The 17231-nt window shown below is 51.9% G+C and overlaps 1 protein-coding gene across 1 annotated transcript in view; it reads left to right on the plus strand.

The window, feature by feature from the left end:
- Pde8 (phosphodiesterase 8) overlaps positions 1 to 17231 on the plus strand; it is a 302345-nt gene that overhangs the window by 9964 nt on the left and 275150 nt on the right. Inside the window, exon 2 of the mRNA XM_071663763.1 lies at positions 11246 to 11277. The gene's annotated coding sequence lies outside the window, so the exon portion shown is untranslated. The remainder of the gene's footprint in view (positions 1 to 11245; positions 11278 to 17231) is intronic.

Consider the following 17231-nt stretch of genomic DNA (forward strand, 5'->3'; position numbering starts at 1 on the left):
TTACCCTGGGGTGGCTGCTGGGGGTGTTGTGATGGTCATGTTACCCTGGGGTGGCTGCTGGGGTGTTGTGAGACCCCAGCTTGTGATGGTCATGTTACCCTGGGGTGGCTGCTGGGGTGTTGTGATGGTCATGTTACCCTGGGGTGGCTGCTGGGGTGTTGTGATGGTCATGTTACCCTGGGGTGGCTGCTGGGGTGTTGTGAGACCCCAGCTTGTGATGGTCATGTTACCCTGGGGTGGCTGCTGGGGGTGTTGTGAGACCCCCAGCTTGTGATGGTCATGTTACCCTGGGGTGGCTGCTGGGGTGTTGTGATGGTCATGTTACCCTGGGGTGGCTGCTGGGGGTGTTGTGAGACCCCCAGCTTGTGATGGTCATGTTACCCTGGGGTGGCTGCTGGGGTTGTTGTGATGGTCATGTTACCCTGGGGTGGCTGCTGGGGGTGTTGTGAGACCCCAGCTTGTGATGGTATGTACAGATGATTATAATATGTCTGTACATCTCCCCCAGGGTTAGCCAGGGTGACAGTATACGGCCCTGAGGAACATGTGCCTTTACTGTACGGGATTTTACTCTCCTGTGATTCAGTGCAATATACGGGGAATCACGACCATATACGGGGAATCACGACCATATACGGGGAATCACTACAATATACGGGGAATCACGACCATATACGGGGAATCACGACCATATACGGGGAATCACGACCATATACGGGGAATCGCTACAATATACGGGGAATCACGACCATATACGGGGAATCACTACAATATACGGGGAATCACGACCATATACGGGGAATCACTACAATATACGGGGAATCACGACCATATACGGGGAATCGCTACAATATACGGGGAATCACGACCATATACGGGGAATCACTACAATACACGGGGAATCACGACCATATACGGGGAATCACGACCATATACGGGGAATCACTACAATATACGGGGAATCACGACCATATACGGGAAATCACTACAATATACGGGAAATCACGACCATATACGGGGAATCACGACCATATACGGGAAATCACTACAATATACGGGGAATCACGACCATATACGGGGAATCACGACCATATACGGGGAATCACTACAATATACGGGGAATCACTACAATATACGGGGAATCACGACCATATACGGGGAATCACTACAATATACGGGGAATCACTACAATATACGGGGAATCACGACCATATACGGGGAATCACGACCATATACGGGGAATCACGACCATATACGGGGAATCACGACCATATACGGGGAATCACGACCATATACGGGGAATCACGACCATATACGGGGAATCGCTACAATATACGGGGAATCACGACCATATACGGGGAATCACTACAATATACGGGGAATCACTACAATATACGGGGAATCGCTACAATATACGGGGAATCACGACCATATACGGGGAATCGCTACAATATACGGGGAATCACGACCATATACGGGGAATCGCTACAATATACGGGGAATCACGACCATATACGGGGAATCACGACCATATACGGGGAATCACGACCATATACGGGGAATCACGACCATATACGGGGAATCACGACCATATACGGGGAATCGCTACAATATACGGGGAATCACGACCATATACGGGGAATCACGACCATATACGGGGAATCACGACCATATACGGGGAATCACGACCATATACGGGGAATCACTACAATATACGGGGAATCACGACCATATACGGGGAATCACGACCATATACGGGGAATCACGACCATATACGGGGAATCACGACCATATACGGGGAATCACTACAATATACGGGGAATCGCTACAATATACGGGGAATCACGACCATATACGGGGAATCACGACCATATACGGGGAATCGCTACAATATACGGGGAATCACGACCATATACGGGGAATCGCTACAATATACGGGGAATCACGACCATATACGGGGAATCGCTACAATATACGGGGAATCACGACCATATACGGGGAATCGCTACAATATACGGGGAATCGCTACAATATACGGGGAATCGCTACAATATACGGGGAATCACTACAATATACGGGGAATCGCTACAATATACGGGGAATCACTGCAACATAGGGAGGGTGACGACAGAAGACGGGGAGTGCCTGCATGTTTATGTCATTTGTTTGTATGGAAGATATAAACCCACCTTCCTACCTTAGGTTAGGTTTAATCTTTATTTTGTCACGTCTGATACAGGAGGCCATGATGATGATATGATACTGATGATGTGATGATAGATGATATGTGATGATGATGATGATGATGATGATGATGATATGATACTGATGATGTGATGATAATGATATGTGATGATGATGATGATGATGATGATGATGATGATATGATACTGATGATGTGATGATAATGATATGTGATGATAATGATATGTGATGATGATGATGATGATGATAATATGTAAGGTTTGTGTACACATCACACCAGCCTCCTGCTGCTGGTCCCTCTCTGGTGGCGTCTGTTGTCACAGTGTAGTCAGGCAGGTGGCAGGGAGGTGGCATGTACATAATGTTACCATGTTGTCCCGGGTTGTGGAGCCTGAGCATCAACAACAACCCACCATGTTGTGGAGCCTGAGCATCAACAACAACCCACCATGTTGTGGAGCCTGAGCATCAACAACAACCCACCATGTCGTCCCGGGTTGTGGAGCCTGAGCATCATCAACAACCCACCATGTTGTGGAGCCTGAGCATCAACAACAACCCACCATGTTGTGGAGCCTGAGCATCAACAACAACCCACCATGTTGTGGAGCCTGAGCATCAACAACAACCCACCATGTCGTCCCGGGTTGTGGAGCCTGAGCATCATCAACAACCCACCATGTTGTGGAGCCTGAGCATCAACAACAACCCACCATGTTGTGGAGCCTGAGCATCAACAACAACCCACCATGTTGTGGAGCCTGAGCATCAACAACAACCCACCATGTTGTGGAGCCTGAGCATCAACAACAACCCACCATGTCGTCCCGGGTTGTGGAGCCTGAGCATCATCAACAACCCACCATGTTGTGGAGCCTGAGCATCAACAACAACCCACCATGTTGTGGAGCCTGAGCATCAACAACAACCCACCATGTCGTCCCGGGTTGTGGAGCCTGAGCATCATCAACAACCCACCATGTTGTGGAGCCTGAGCATCAACAACAACCCACCATGTTGTGGAGCCTGAGCATCATCAACAACCCACCATGTTGTGGAGCTGTGCATCATCAACAACCCACCATGTTGTGGAGACTGAGCATCATCAACAACCCACCATGTTGTGGAGCCTGAGCATCATCAACAACCCACCATGTTGTGGAGCCTGAGCATCAACAACAACCCACCATGTTGTGGAGCCTGAGCATCATCAACAACCCACCATGTTGTGGAGCCTGTGCATCATCAACAACCCACCATGTTGTGGAGCCTGAGCATCAACAACAACCCACCATGTTGTGGAGCCTGAGCATCATCAACAACCCACCATGTTGTGGAGCCTGAGCATCATCAACAACCCACCATGTTGTGGAGCCTGAGCATCATCAACAACCCACCATGTTGTGGAGCCTGAGCATCATCAACAACCCACCATGTTGTGGAGCCTGAGCATCATCAACAACCCACCATGTTGTGGAGCCTGTGCATCATCAACAACCCACCATGTTGTGGAGCCTGTGCATCATCAACAACCCACCATGTTGTGGAGCCTGAGCATCATCAACAACCCACCATGTTGTGGAGCCTGAGCATCATCAACAACCCACCATGTTGTGGAGCCTGAGCATCATCAACAACCCACCATGTTGTGGAGCCTGAGCATCATCAACAACCCACCATGTTGTGGAGCCTGAGCATCATCAACAACCCACCATGTTGTGGAGCCTGAGCATCATCAACAACCCACCATGTTGTGGAGCCTGAGCATCATCAACAACCCACCATGTTGTGGAGCCTGAGCATCATCAACAACCCACCATGTTGTGGAGCCTGAGCATCATCAACAACCCACCATGTTGTGGAGCCTGAGCATCAACAACAACCCACCATGTTGTGGAGCCTGAGCATCATCAACAACCCACCATGTTGTGGAGCCTGAGCATCATCAACAACCCACCATGTTGTGGAGCCTGAGCATCATCAACAACCCACCATGTTGTGGAGCCTGAGCATCATCAACAACCCACCATGTTGTGGAGCCTGAGCATCATCAACAACCCACCATGTTGTGGAGCCTGAGCATCATCAACAACCCACCATGTTGTGGAGCCTGAGCATCATCAACAACCCACCATGTTGTGGAGCCTGAGCATCATCAACAACCCACCATGTTGTGGAGCCTGAGCATCATCAACAACCCACCATGTTGTGGAGCCTGAGCATTATCAACAACCCACCATGTTGTGGAGCCTGAGCATCATCAACAACCCACCATGTTGTGGAGCCTGAGCATCAACAACAACCCACCATGTTGTGGAGCCTGTGCATCAACAACAACCCACCATGTTGTGGAGCCTGTGCATCATCAACAACCCACCATGTTGTGGAGCCTGAGCATCATCAACAACCCACCATGTTGTGGAGCCTGAGCATCATCAACAACCCACCATGTTGTGGAGCCTGAGCATCATCAACAACCCACCATGTTGTGGAGCCTGAGCATCATCAACAACCCACCATGTTGTGGAGCCTGAGCATTATCAACAACCCACCATGTTGTGGAACCTGAGCATCAACAACAACCCACCATGTTGTGGAGCCTGTGCATCAACAACCCACCATGTTGTGGAGCCTGTGCATCAACAACAACCCACCATGTTGTGGAGCCTGTGCATCATCAACAACCCACCATGTTGTGGAGCCTGAGCATCATCAACAACCCACCATGTTGTGGAGCCTGAGCATCATCAACAACCCACCATGTTGTGGAGCCTGAGCATCATCAACAACCCACCATGTTGTGGAGCCTGAGCATCATCAACAACCCACCATGTTGTGGAGCCTGAGCATCAACAACAACCCACCATGTTGTGGAGCCTGTGCATCAACAACCCACCATGTTGTGGAGCCTGAGCATCAACAACAACCCACCATGTTGTGGAGCCTGAGCATCATCAACAACCCACCATGTTGTGGAGCCTGAGCATCATCAACAACCCACCATGTTGTGGAGCCTGTGCATCAACAACAACCCACCATGTTGTGGAGCCTGTGCATCATCAACAACCCACCATGTTGTGGAGCCTGAGCATCAACAACAACCCACCATGTTGTGGAGCCTGAGCATCATCAACAACCCACCATGTTGTGGAGCCTGAGCATCATCAACAACCCACCATGTTGTGGAGCCTGTGCATCATCAACAACCCACCATGTTGTGGAGCCTGTGCATCAACAACAACCCACCATGTTGTGGAGCCTGAGCATCAACAACAACCCACCATGTTGTGGAGCCTGAGCATCATCAACAACCCACCATGTTGTGGAGCCTGAGCATTATCAACAACCCACCATGTTGTGGAGCCTGAGCATCATCAACAACCCACCATGTTGTGGAGCCTGAGCATCAACAACAACCCACCATGTTGTGGAGCCTGAGCATCATCAACAACCCACCATGTTGTGGAGCCTGAGCATCAACAACAACCCACCATGTTGTGGAGCCTGAGCATCAACAACAACCCACCATGTTGTGGAGCCTGTGCATCATCAACAACCCACCATGTTGTGGAGCCTGAGCATCATCAACAACCCACCATGTTGTGGAGCCTGTGCATCAACAACCCACCATGTTGTGGAGCCTGTGCATCATCAACAACCCACCATGTTGTGGAGCCTGAGCATCATCAACAACCCACCATGTTGTGGAGCCTGTGCATCATCAACAACCCACCATGTTGTGGAGCCTGTGCATCAACAACAACCCACCATGTTGTGGAGCCTGTGCATCATCAACAACCCACCATGTTGTGGAGCCTGTGCCGTCCGCTAGCTGTACAATCATTAAAGACGTTCAAGATAAGGGACGCTTCGAAATTAGTGAGTTGTTTTTTTTTCCTTTTTATCTGGTCTCCGGTGATGACGTGAGGACTGCTGGTGGAGGTGTGACCTGATGACCTGGTCCAGCCCTCCGCCGGGTAGTGTGGACCAGGGAGGGAGGTGTAGGGCAGCTCGGGATGAAAACATACACCAGATCACTGTTGTTGTTGTTGTTGTTGTTGGCGTCAGGGGCGCGCCACCTGCTGGTAACACAGCAGCCATGAGAACACACCAGATGGGCCGTACTGCCCGGGGTCACACGCTACATGAGCAGGTTTGCTGGTACAACATATGAACAACAGACCCACACAGGGAGCAGTGACCCTGGTGACCCCACACAGGGAGCAGTGACCCTGGTGACCCCACACAGGAAGCAGTGACCCTGGTGACCCCGCACAGGGAGCAGTGACCCTGGTGACCCCACACAGGGAGCAGTGGCCCTGGTGACCCCACACAGGGAGCAGTGACCCTGGTGACCCCGCACAGGGAGCAGTGGCCCTGATGAACCCACACAGGGAGCAGTGGCCCAGGTGACCCCACACAGGGAGCAGTGGCCCTGGTGACCCCGCACAGGGAGCAGTGGCCCAGGTGACCCCACACAGGGAGCAGTGGCCCTGGTGACCCCACACAGGGAGCAGTGGCCCAGGTGACCCCGCACAGGGAGCAGTGGGCCTGGTGACCCCACACAGGGAGCAGTGGCCCTGGTGACCCCACACAGGGAGCAGTGGCCCTGATGAACCCACACAGGGAGCAGTGGCCCTGGTGACCCCACACAGGGAGCAGTGGCCCTGGTGACCCCGCACAGGGAGCAGTGGCCCTGGTGAACCCGCACAGGGAGCAGTGACCCTGGTGACCCCGCACAGGGAGCAGTGGCCCTGATGAACCCACACAGGGAGCAGTGGCCCAGGTGACCCCACACAGGGAGCAGTGGCCCTGGTGACCCCGCACAGGGAGCAGTGGCCCTGGTGACCCCACACAGGGAGCAGTGGCCCTGGTGACCCCGCACAGGGAGCAGTGGCCCTGATGACCCCACACAGGGAGCAGTGGCCCTGGTGACCCCACACAGGGAGCAGTGGCCCTGGTGACCCCACACAGGGAGCAGTGGCCCAGGTGACCCCACACAGGGAGCAGTGGCCCTGGTGACCCCGCACAGGGAGCAGTGGCCCTGGTGACCCCACACAGGGAGCAGTGGCCCTGGTGACCCCACACAGGGAGCAGTGACCCTGGTGACCCCGCACAGGGAGCAGTGGCCCTGATGAACCCACACAGGGAGCAGTGGCCCTGGTGAACCCGCACAGGGAGCAGTGGCCCTGGTGACCCCGCACAGGGAGCAGTGACCCTGGTGACCCCACACAGGGAGCAGTGGCCCTGGTGAACCCGCACAGGGAGCAGTGGCCCTGGTGACCCCGCACAGGGAGCAGTGGCCCTGGTGACCCACACAGGGAGCAGTGACCCTGGTGACCCCACACAGGGAGCAGTGGCCCAGGTGACCCCGCACAGGGAGCAGTGGCCCTGGTGACCCAGTGGCCCTGGTGACCCCACACAGGGAGCAGTGGCCCTGGTGACCCGCACAGGGAGCAGTGGCCCTAGTGACCCCACACAGGGAGCAGTGGCCCTGGTGAACCCGCACAGGGAGCAGTGGGCCTGGGTGACCCCGCACAGGGAGCAGTGGCCCAGGTGACCCCACACAGGGAGCAGTGGCCCTGGTGACCCGCACAGGGAGCAGTGGCCCTGGTGACCCCACACAGGGAGCAGTGACCCTGGTGACCCCACACAGGGAGCAGTGGCCCAGGTGACCCCGCACAGGGAGCAGTGGCCCTGGTGACCCCGCACAGGGAGCAGTGGCCCTGGTGACCCCGCACAGGGAGCAGTGGCCCTGGTGACCCCGCACAGGGAGCAGTGGGCCCTGGTGACCCCGCACAGGGAGCAGTGGGCCTGGTGACCCCGCACAGGGAGCAGTGGGCCTGGTGACCCCGCACAGGGGGCAGTGGCCCACCTGGTGGTCTGGACAACTACTGACACCTTCCATATAGGCTGAGGTCACTCGTGGTGAAGGCCATGATAGTGGCCCACCTGACCGGTGGCCACACACCTGGCCTCTATGTTGCCGCTGTAGTGATCACCAAATACCACACGACGATTGGTCGTAAACGAAACATTCTGCCAACATCACCAACGCTGAAGAACAATATGATCGACTCACGATAACCACAGCTGGTACATGACCAAGACAAGCAACCCAAACTGACCAACAACACACACACACACACACACACACACACACCAGTCCACTGGCGGATATATAAATCAAGCACCGGAAACACATATCCAGCAGACGCTATCACAGTAAACGCTGTACATTACGTCTGGACGCTCGTAAACTGTCTTCAATTTCACGCGTGTAACTGCCCTGACCCCTGACCCCTCCTGCTCACCCAATTAACGACATAACAGACCCCAGGACGGCCGCTGCTCGAGACCTGATGCTTCCAGGGTCACGAGTCTTGTTGCGCGAGGAAGAAAAATGTATTTGAGTCGTGGATGACCCGGCCACCTGGCGCTGCCCCTGGACTGTACTGCCTCACAGAGTGACATACGCTCTTGCCAGGGTCACCACTCCACCGTCATGACGCAACACATGACACCTGTGTTGCTGGTGGTGTGTCCATGTTGGAGCAATGTATTTCTGACCATCACCAACAGCTCTTGGATCTTGTGGTGAGCTGTATGTTGTTATCGTGTGGGTTGAGGTTTGTGGCATGTGTGTTGTGACGTACATAACACCTGTCGTCGTGTGTTGTGACGTACATAACACTTTTCTTCGTGTGTTGTGACGTATATAACACCTACGTCGTCCCTGGATCACAGGTGTTGCAGCAGCGTCATGTGTGTTGTCGCTGCCACATATCACGAAGGAAATGAGGCGAAAACCCTGTGAGTGTGACGCGGGCCAGACAGATGCAGGGGAGCACTGCTACACGGCGCTCTCACTCGTCCTCGCTCGAATGATAACGAAATGGAACTCACTGGGCAGAGCCGATCACACGATACTAACCCCACCCACACACCCACCACCCACACACCCACACACAACTCTGAACCAAAACATGTAAGATCCTGCAATCTGCTAACATACAGGGACTCGCAACCTTAACTGATACTAGATTTGGACAAGATAAGGAACCTCTGTAAAATCTTCTCCCAACAAGTCATCCGCTCCACCCTACACTACGCCTCACTTGCGTCGTCTTCCACCCAATCCAAAGCAAATATAACCAAGCTGGAAACCACACAACACAGAGCACTCAGAACAACGGGGCTGGACCTCGCACACCCAACCACAACCTAACCTAACCACCAGCTGCTATGAAGAAGCAAGAAGCTTACCCCAGCAGCACGGTGTAGCAACACAGATCACCTCACCCCTAACAACCACTATACCCACCCGACAAGCACTAAACACTCGCCCACCCAGCTCACTCCTCAACACTTGCCCATCTGACACCATACTACCCAGACATACACGAGTTACACAGTCTCGTGGAACCTCTGGACATCACCCATCCCTCCAACGGTATAAACAAGGATTCAACATGTATCAAGAATACATAGAACGTTGCTGCTCACTTGCCCCCTACTCTCCCCAGAGGCGTACACACATCACTACACTTTATGACCTGTGGTCCCGCCCAGTGAACGTGGCCGGCTTCCTAAGCGCTGCGGCCGGGGCCTCGTGTCACCAGGAACGGACTCCTGGCGGAGGAAGGCTTAAAGGCAAAGAGACATTAACTAAGTCTTTAACTGGACAACCGAGAACAACATGCTTTCCCATGGAGATAAGTTTCAGCTTCTCCGGTATAGAGAAAATGAAGAAATCATAAACAACACACAATACCAGCCAGACACAGAGGGTGTCATAAACCAGATGAATAATGTGAAGGATCTTGGAGTAATAACGTCCTAACCTTCAGCAAACACAACACAACAACGGATGCTTCATGTAGAAGGAAGGCAGGCTGGATCCTGCGGACCTTCAAGACAAGGGAAGAAAACCCAATGATGATGTTATTCACGTCACTAATTCTTTCATGAACTGAATATTGTTGTGTTCTAACATCACCGTACAAGGTGGGCGAAATTACGGAATTAGAAAGTGTTCAGAGATCTCTCACGGCCCATATTAATGTGGTAAAGAAACTGAATTACTGGGAACGACTGAAATCAGTGAGGCTCTACTTCCTGGGTGGGTGGGGTGCAGACGGGAGAGGTATATCATCATGTGTACCTGTATCATCCTAGAAGGTATGGTTGCCAACTTACATACGGTAATAACTTCCTACTGGCACGACGGGCATGGAAGACTTGGTAAAATACTTCCTCTGAAATCCACAGTAGCCACACACACACACACACACACACACACACACACACACACACACACACACACCTGCGGGGCCCAAGACTGTTCAAGAGGTTGCCGCCGCCATGTGGGGCCACCATCACCTGGGATGGTGCACGGTAGAGAAGGTCAAGAGTGCACTAGACAAGTACCTACAAAGTGTACCAGACCAGCCAGGCTGTGGGGGCCTGAGGGATGCGCCGCCCAACACCTTGCTCCACCAACCCAGCAGCCCGGGCTGTGGGGGTGAAGACCCCACCAGGTGATCAGCCAGGCTGTGGGGGTGAAGACCCCACCAGGTGGTCAGCCAGGCTGTGGGGGTGAAGACCCCACCAGGTGGTCAGCCAGGCTGTGGGGGTGAAGACCCCACCAGGTGATCAGCCAGGCTGTGGGGGTGAAGACCACACCAGGTGGTCAGCCAGGCTGTGGGGGTGAAGACCCCACCAGGTGGTCAGCCAGGCTGGGGGGGTGAAGACCCCACCAGGTGATCAGCCAGGCTGTGCGGGGCCTGAGGGATGCGGCGCCCAACACCTTGGTCGACCCATGACCTAACCCACTCACTCACACACTACTCGGATACAGCCACATTAACTGTAGCAAGAACCATATATGTTATCTTGTTATCTTCCTCTTCATCATGTTATCTTCCTTTACAGATGTTGGACCATATATGTTATCCTCCTCTTCATCATGTTATCTTCCTTTACAGATGTTGGACCATATATGTTATCTTCCTCTTCATCATGTTATCTTCCTTTACAGATGTTGACGTTGACGGACAAGCTGCGCTAAAGGTGAGTCTCTCCTGACGTTGGTGGTGTTGCACACGAGACTGGCAGAGTTGATAACACGAGACCTGATTACCTCTCTCTCTCTCTCTCTCTCTCTCTCTCTCTCTCTCTCTCTATATATCTATATATATATATATATATATATATATATATATATATATATATATATATATATACTTGAAGAAACAGGATGGCAGAGCAGAAGGCATCTCCCTGCCCACATCTCCCTCTGGCTCAACTGCGGTAAGACAAAATATGAGCAGTACTACCATGCAGTATTGTGATAAGATACTGCCATGGAAGTTTTATAGGAAAATATGAACTGGAAAAAGCTCCCTGTCAGTTTGACGTCACCAGCTCTGCAGCTGGACTCTGAAAACAAAATGGAAAAATGGTTTCTTAAAAGACATGTCCGTGTAGTGTAGGTCCAGCCTTGATTTATTATAATTTAAAGCCTGCATTTAGTGGTCTGGGAGACGGTGTGTTCCACTACTGTGTATGTGGAAGACATAACCTCAGCCCACATTGGTGACACATCTCCTTCCATACATGTTCACGCCACTGTTTCTCACCACTGAATAACTGTCTCAGATGATGAACACTTGGAAGTGTTTTGAACACTTGTATCAGGTGTACGAGGAGGCTGCACTGTTTTTTTTTAAGAGAGAAATAAAAGTTTTGAGTCTTTCCACAACAGGATCACTTCCGAATGAAGGAATTAGTGTGGTTGCTCTTCTTTGAATTCACTTTAGTTTCTCCTTGACTTGGTTTGATGACCATTGGTGACCGGCGTGCTGTACACCAGGTCTGACCTGGCCATTGTATAAGGTAAATATCGTATCGTCTGTTGTATAATTTACATTTGTAGTGATGAAACCTAACATCCTGTTGGCTGTGATGTAGGCAGTCAGGCGCTGGGTAACGTATCCAGTCTACCAGTTGGTCGAAATCTCTCTCAGTCTCAACCAGTCGACCTCTGAGTTGGCTGTGTTTACTTATGGTGGCTCCTATGACCAGGTCACTGGTGTACAGGGTTCTGCTGGTGGGTTCTGTCTCCAGGTCACTGGTGTACAGGGTTCTGCTGGTGGGTTCTGCTGGTGTACAGGATGAACAGTGAGGGCGTCAGGACTGAGCCTTGAGGAGCCCCACCAGACACGTGGGGCCAGGCAGGCAGTGCTTCCCCTGACACACACACACACACACACACACACACACACACACACACACCGCCAGCCACAACCGTACCTCATCCTTCGTCAACTGTGATGGTAATTAGAAATATAATTTGTGATTTTTTTGCATAATAAAAAAAATTCATTAAACAATCTTTGATTCTAGAACCGTGTTGTTGTTGTTCGCTTGTTAATCGATTTTCCATGTAGAATATAAGGAAGTTACTGACTGTTTTCAAATACTCCAGTTTAAACCGGAATGAGGCTAATATGGCGGTAGTAGGAAGCAATTTTCCTGTTACCAGTTTTGACCAGTGGTGTCCCGTGAGGCAGGCTTCCATGGTCAGGGGCTTCCCCGGCCTGTAATGAGTGGTTGAGTCGTTAGATGGTAGGAAAGGCTGGCTGTGTGGGCTGGCTTGGGCAGGTACCGCCTGGGCCAGCTGGTTCGCTCAGCTTCAGTTTGTTGTGATAACCTGGTAACACAACCAGGGTTCCTGTGTCAACTTTACCATCACGGTGGCCAGGAATACATGTTGCATACCTGGCCAGTTGGTGACCACGGTAAACACGATACCTGGCCAGTTGGTGACCACGGTAAACACGATACCTGGCCAGTTGGTGACCACGGTAAACACGATACCTGGCCAGTTGGTGACGGTAAACACAATACCTGGCCAGTTAGTGACCACGGTAAACACAATACTTGGCCAGTTGGTGAAGGTAAACACAATACCTGGCAGTTGGTGAAGGTAAACACGATACCTGGCCAGTTGGTGAAGGTAAACACAATACCTGGCCAGTTAGTGACCACGGTAAACACAATACCTGGCCAGTTGGTGAAGGTAAACACAATACCTGGCCAGTTGGTGAAGGTAAACACAATACCTGGCCAGTTGGTGAAGGTAAACACAATACCTGGCCAGTTGGTGACCACGGTAAACACAATACCTGGCCAGTTGGTGAAGGTAAACACAATACCTGGCCAGTTGGTGAAGGTAAACACAATACCTGGCCAGTTGGTGAAGGTAAACACAATACCTGGCCAGTTGGTGAAGGTAAACACAATACCTGGCCAGTTGGTGAAGGTAAACACAATACCTGGCCAGTTGGTGAAGGTAAACACAATACCTGGCCAGTTGGTGAAGGTAAACACAGAGTCGAGATATGAGTTGGGAAGGGAAGCCCTTATTGTGTTGTCACTTGTGAATATGACACTGTCATTGTTAATATGACACTGTCATTGTTAATATGACACTGTCATTGCTAATATGACACTGTCATTGCTAATATGACACTGTCATTGTTAATATGACACTGTCATTGCTAATATGACACTGTCATTGCTAATATGACACTGTCATTGTTAATATGACACTGTCATTGCTAATATGACACTGTCATTGCTAATATGACACTGTCATTGTTAATATGACACTGTCAATGTTAATATGACACTGTCATTGCTAATATGACACTGTCATTGCTAATATGACACTGTCATTGCTAATATGACACTGTCATTGCTAATATGACACTGTCATTGCTAATATGACACTGTCATTGCTAATATGACACTGTCATTGCTAATATGACACTGTCATTGCTAATATGACACTGTCATTGTTAATATGACACTGTCAATGTTAATATGACACTGTCATTGCTAATATGACACTGTCATTGCTAATATGACACTGTCATTGCTAATATGACACTGTCATTGCTAATATGACACTGTCATTGTTAATATGACACTGTCATTTGATAATGGGCAGATAATATCAATGTTTGTCATGTTTTTACCATATTTGTAGAATAATGTATTATAGTGGTTGTTGTGGCCACACGTCTCACCTGACACACACACACACACACACCCTGACGGTTACAACATCTTTAACCTTTAATTACGTCGTTTATCTCCTCATTCATCCATGACGTCACGCCACCTCTCATCAAGCGTATCCACATCCAATAGTGGTATCTAGTGAGTCATGACGTAATAATGTATGCAGATCAGCTCATCTACAGTTGGCAACCCTCCCCCCGTGTTCTCCTCTTGGTAATGTGAGCCGACAGCGTCCACTGGTCCACACAGTATTGTGCTCACTATATACTTGCATTCGCCCACCACACACTTACTTATAATGGCCACACACTTACTTATAATGGCCACACACTTACTTATAATGGCCACACACTTACTTATAATGGCCACACACTTACTTATATTGGCCACACACTTACTTATATTGGCCACACAGTTAATTATAATGGCTACACAGATACTTATAATGGCCACACGGTTACTTATAATGGCTACACACATACTTATAATGGCCACACGGTTACTTATAAGTTGGCCGTGTGTGGACATGTAAGGTGGTACCGTGTGGTGAGGTTAGGTTGTGACAACTGTGGTAGTGAAGAAGCCTTCCCCCCCTCCCCCCCCCGTCCCCATTAGGGGTCCCATATCCCGTGGATGGGACCACCATCCCCAGGGGGGACCCCCCGTCCCAGGTAAGGGACCCTGGCCACCCGTGAAGGGTCAATGTGACACCTGTGGATACGGGGCCTCCGACCCAGGCCCCCACTGAGGGAGGGGGCCCCCGTGAGGGACCCGTCCCCCCCCCCCCTGGGGGAACTGGCGCCGCTGTCTGCCTGACGGACGCCTCCCAGGATTACCATATATTACCTCCCCCTCCTCCCCTCACTCCCCCTCCCCTCCCCTCCCCTCACTCCCCTCACCAGCCACTCCCCCACCCCAGCCCTCACCAGCCGCTCCCCCACTCTAGTGGGATGCTGAGGGAGTGGGTCACCAACTTGGCCAATACTGGTCCTGATGGTGGGGGTGGGGAGGGGGGTGGAGGGGAGGGGGGTCAGTACTTCATTCTGCTTCCCCAGCTCACCTGGGGAGGTAGTGCCAGGACTTCTCCCCAGCTCACCTGGGGAGGTAGTGCCAGGACTTCTCCCCAGCTCACCTGGGGAGGTAGTGCCAGGACTTCTCCCCAGCTCACCTGGGGAGGTAGTGCCAGGACTTCTCCCCAGCTCACTTGGGGAGGTAGTCTCCGCGCTTCTTCCCAACTCGTGCCTGGTGAGGTCTTCTGGGGTCTTCACCCCCACAACCTGGCTGACCACCTGGTGGGGTCTTCACCCCCACAGCCTGGCTGACCACCTGGTGGGGTCTTCACCCCCACAACCTGGCTGACCACCTGGTGTGGTCTTCACCCCCACAGCCTGGCTGATCACCTGGTGTGGTCTTCACCCCCACAACCTGGCTGACCACCTGGTGGGGTCTTCACCCCCACAGCCCGGGCTGCTGGGTTGGTGGAGCAAGGTGTTGGGCGGCGCATCCCTCAGGACCCCACAGCCTGGCTGGTCTGGTACACTTTGTAGGTACTTGTCCAGTGCACTCTTGACCTTCTCTACCGTGCACCATCCCAGGTGATGGTGGCCCCACATGGCGGCGGCGGCAACCTCTTGAACAGTCTTGGGCCCCGCAGGTGTGTGTGTGTGTGTGTGTGTGTGTGTGTGTGTGTGTGTGTGTGTGTGTGTGTGTGTGGCTACTGTGGATTTCAGAGGAAGTATTTTACCAAGTCTTCCATGCCCGTCGTGCCAGTAGGAAGTTATTACCGTATGTAAGTTGGCAACCATACCTTCTAGGATGATCCAGGTACACATGATGATATACCTCTCCCGTCTGCACCCCACCCACCCAGGAAGTAGAGCCTCACTGATTTCAGTCGTTCCCAGTAATTCAGTTTCTTTACCACATTAATATGGGCCGTGAGAGATCTCTGAACACTTTCTAATTCCGTAATTTCGCCCACCTTGTACGGTGATGTTAGAACACAACAATATTCAGTTCATGAAAGAATTAGTGACGTGAATAACATCATCATTGGGTTTTCTTCCCTTGTCTTGAAGATCCGCAGGATCCAGCCTGCCTTCCTTCTACATGAAGCATCCGTTGTTGTGTTGTGTTTGCTGAAGGTTAGGACGTTATTACTCCAAGATCCTTCACATTATTCATCTGGTTTATGACACCCTCTGTGTCTGGCCGGTGTCACTGGGGTGTCGCCAACACATCTCCCCAACTGACCTGGGGAGGTAGTGCCAACACTGCTCCCCAGCTGACCTGGGGAGGTAGCGCCAACACTGCTCCCCAGCTGACCTGGGGAGGTAGCGCCCAACTCCCCAGCTGACCTGGGGAGGTAGCGCCCAGCTCCCCAGCTTCATCTCGAGGCTGGCTGACGAGCCGCGGCTTCCACCACACAGGATATTGGTGACGTGTGACGAAATTGCCAATTGACAACACTTTGAGCTGGTCAACTGATGCATTGTACCGCACACCACCCGTCACACACCACCACAGCCACACACCACCCGTCACACACCACCACAGCCACACACCACCACAGCCACACACCACCCGTCACACACCACCATAGCCACACACCACCCGTCACACACCACCCGTCACACACCACCACAGCCACACACCACCCGTCACACACCACCACAGCCACACACCACCACAGCCACACACCACCCGTCACACACCACCACAGCCACACACCACCACAGCCACCCACCACCCGTCACACACCACCACAGCCACACACCACCACAGCCACACACCACCACAGCGACGCACCACCACAACCCTTGTCACACAAGTGTTGGAGAATATAATGATGGAGGCTGTATGTAGTGTACTGTAGAGTCGTCCATCAGTGTAGAGTTATATTGTTGGGGAAGAATGTTGTGGTTATGTGTGGTAGG

This window comes from Panulirus ornatus, chromosome 7 (genome assembly GCF_036320965.1).
Source record: "Panulirus ornatus isolate Po-2019 chromosome 7, ASM3632096v1, whole genome shotgun sequence".
NCBI lineage: Eukaryota > Metazoa > Arthropoda > Malacostraca > Decapoda > Palinuridae > Panulirus > Panulirus ornatus.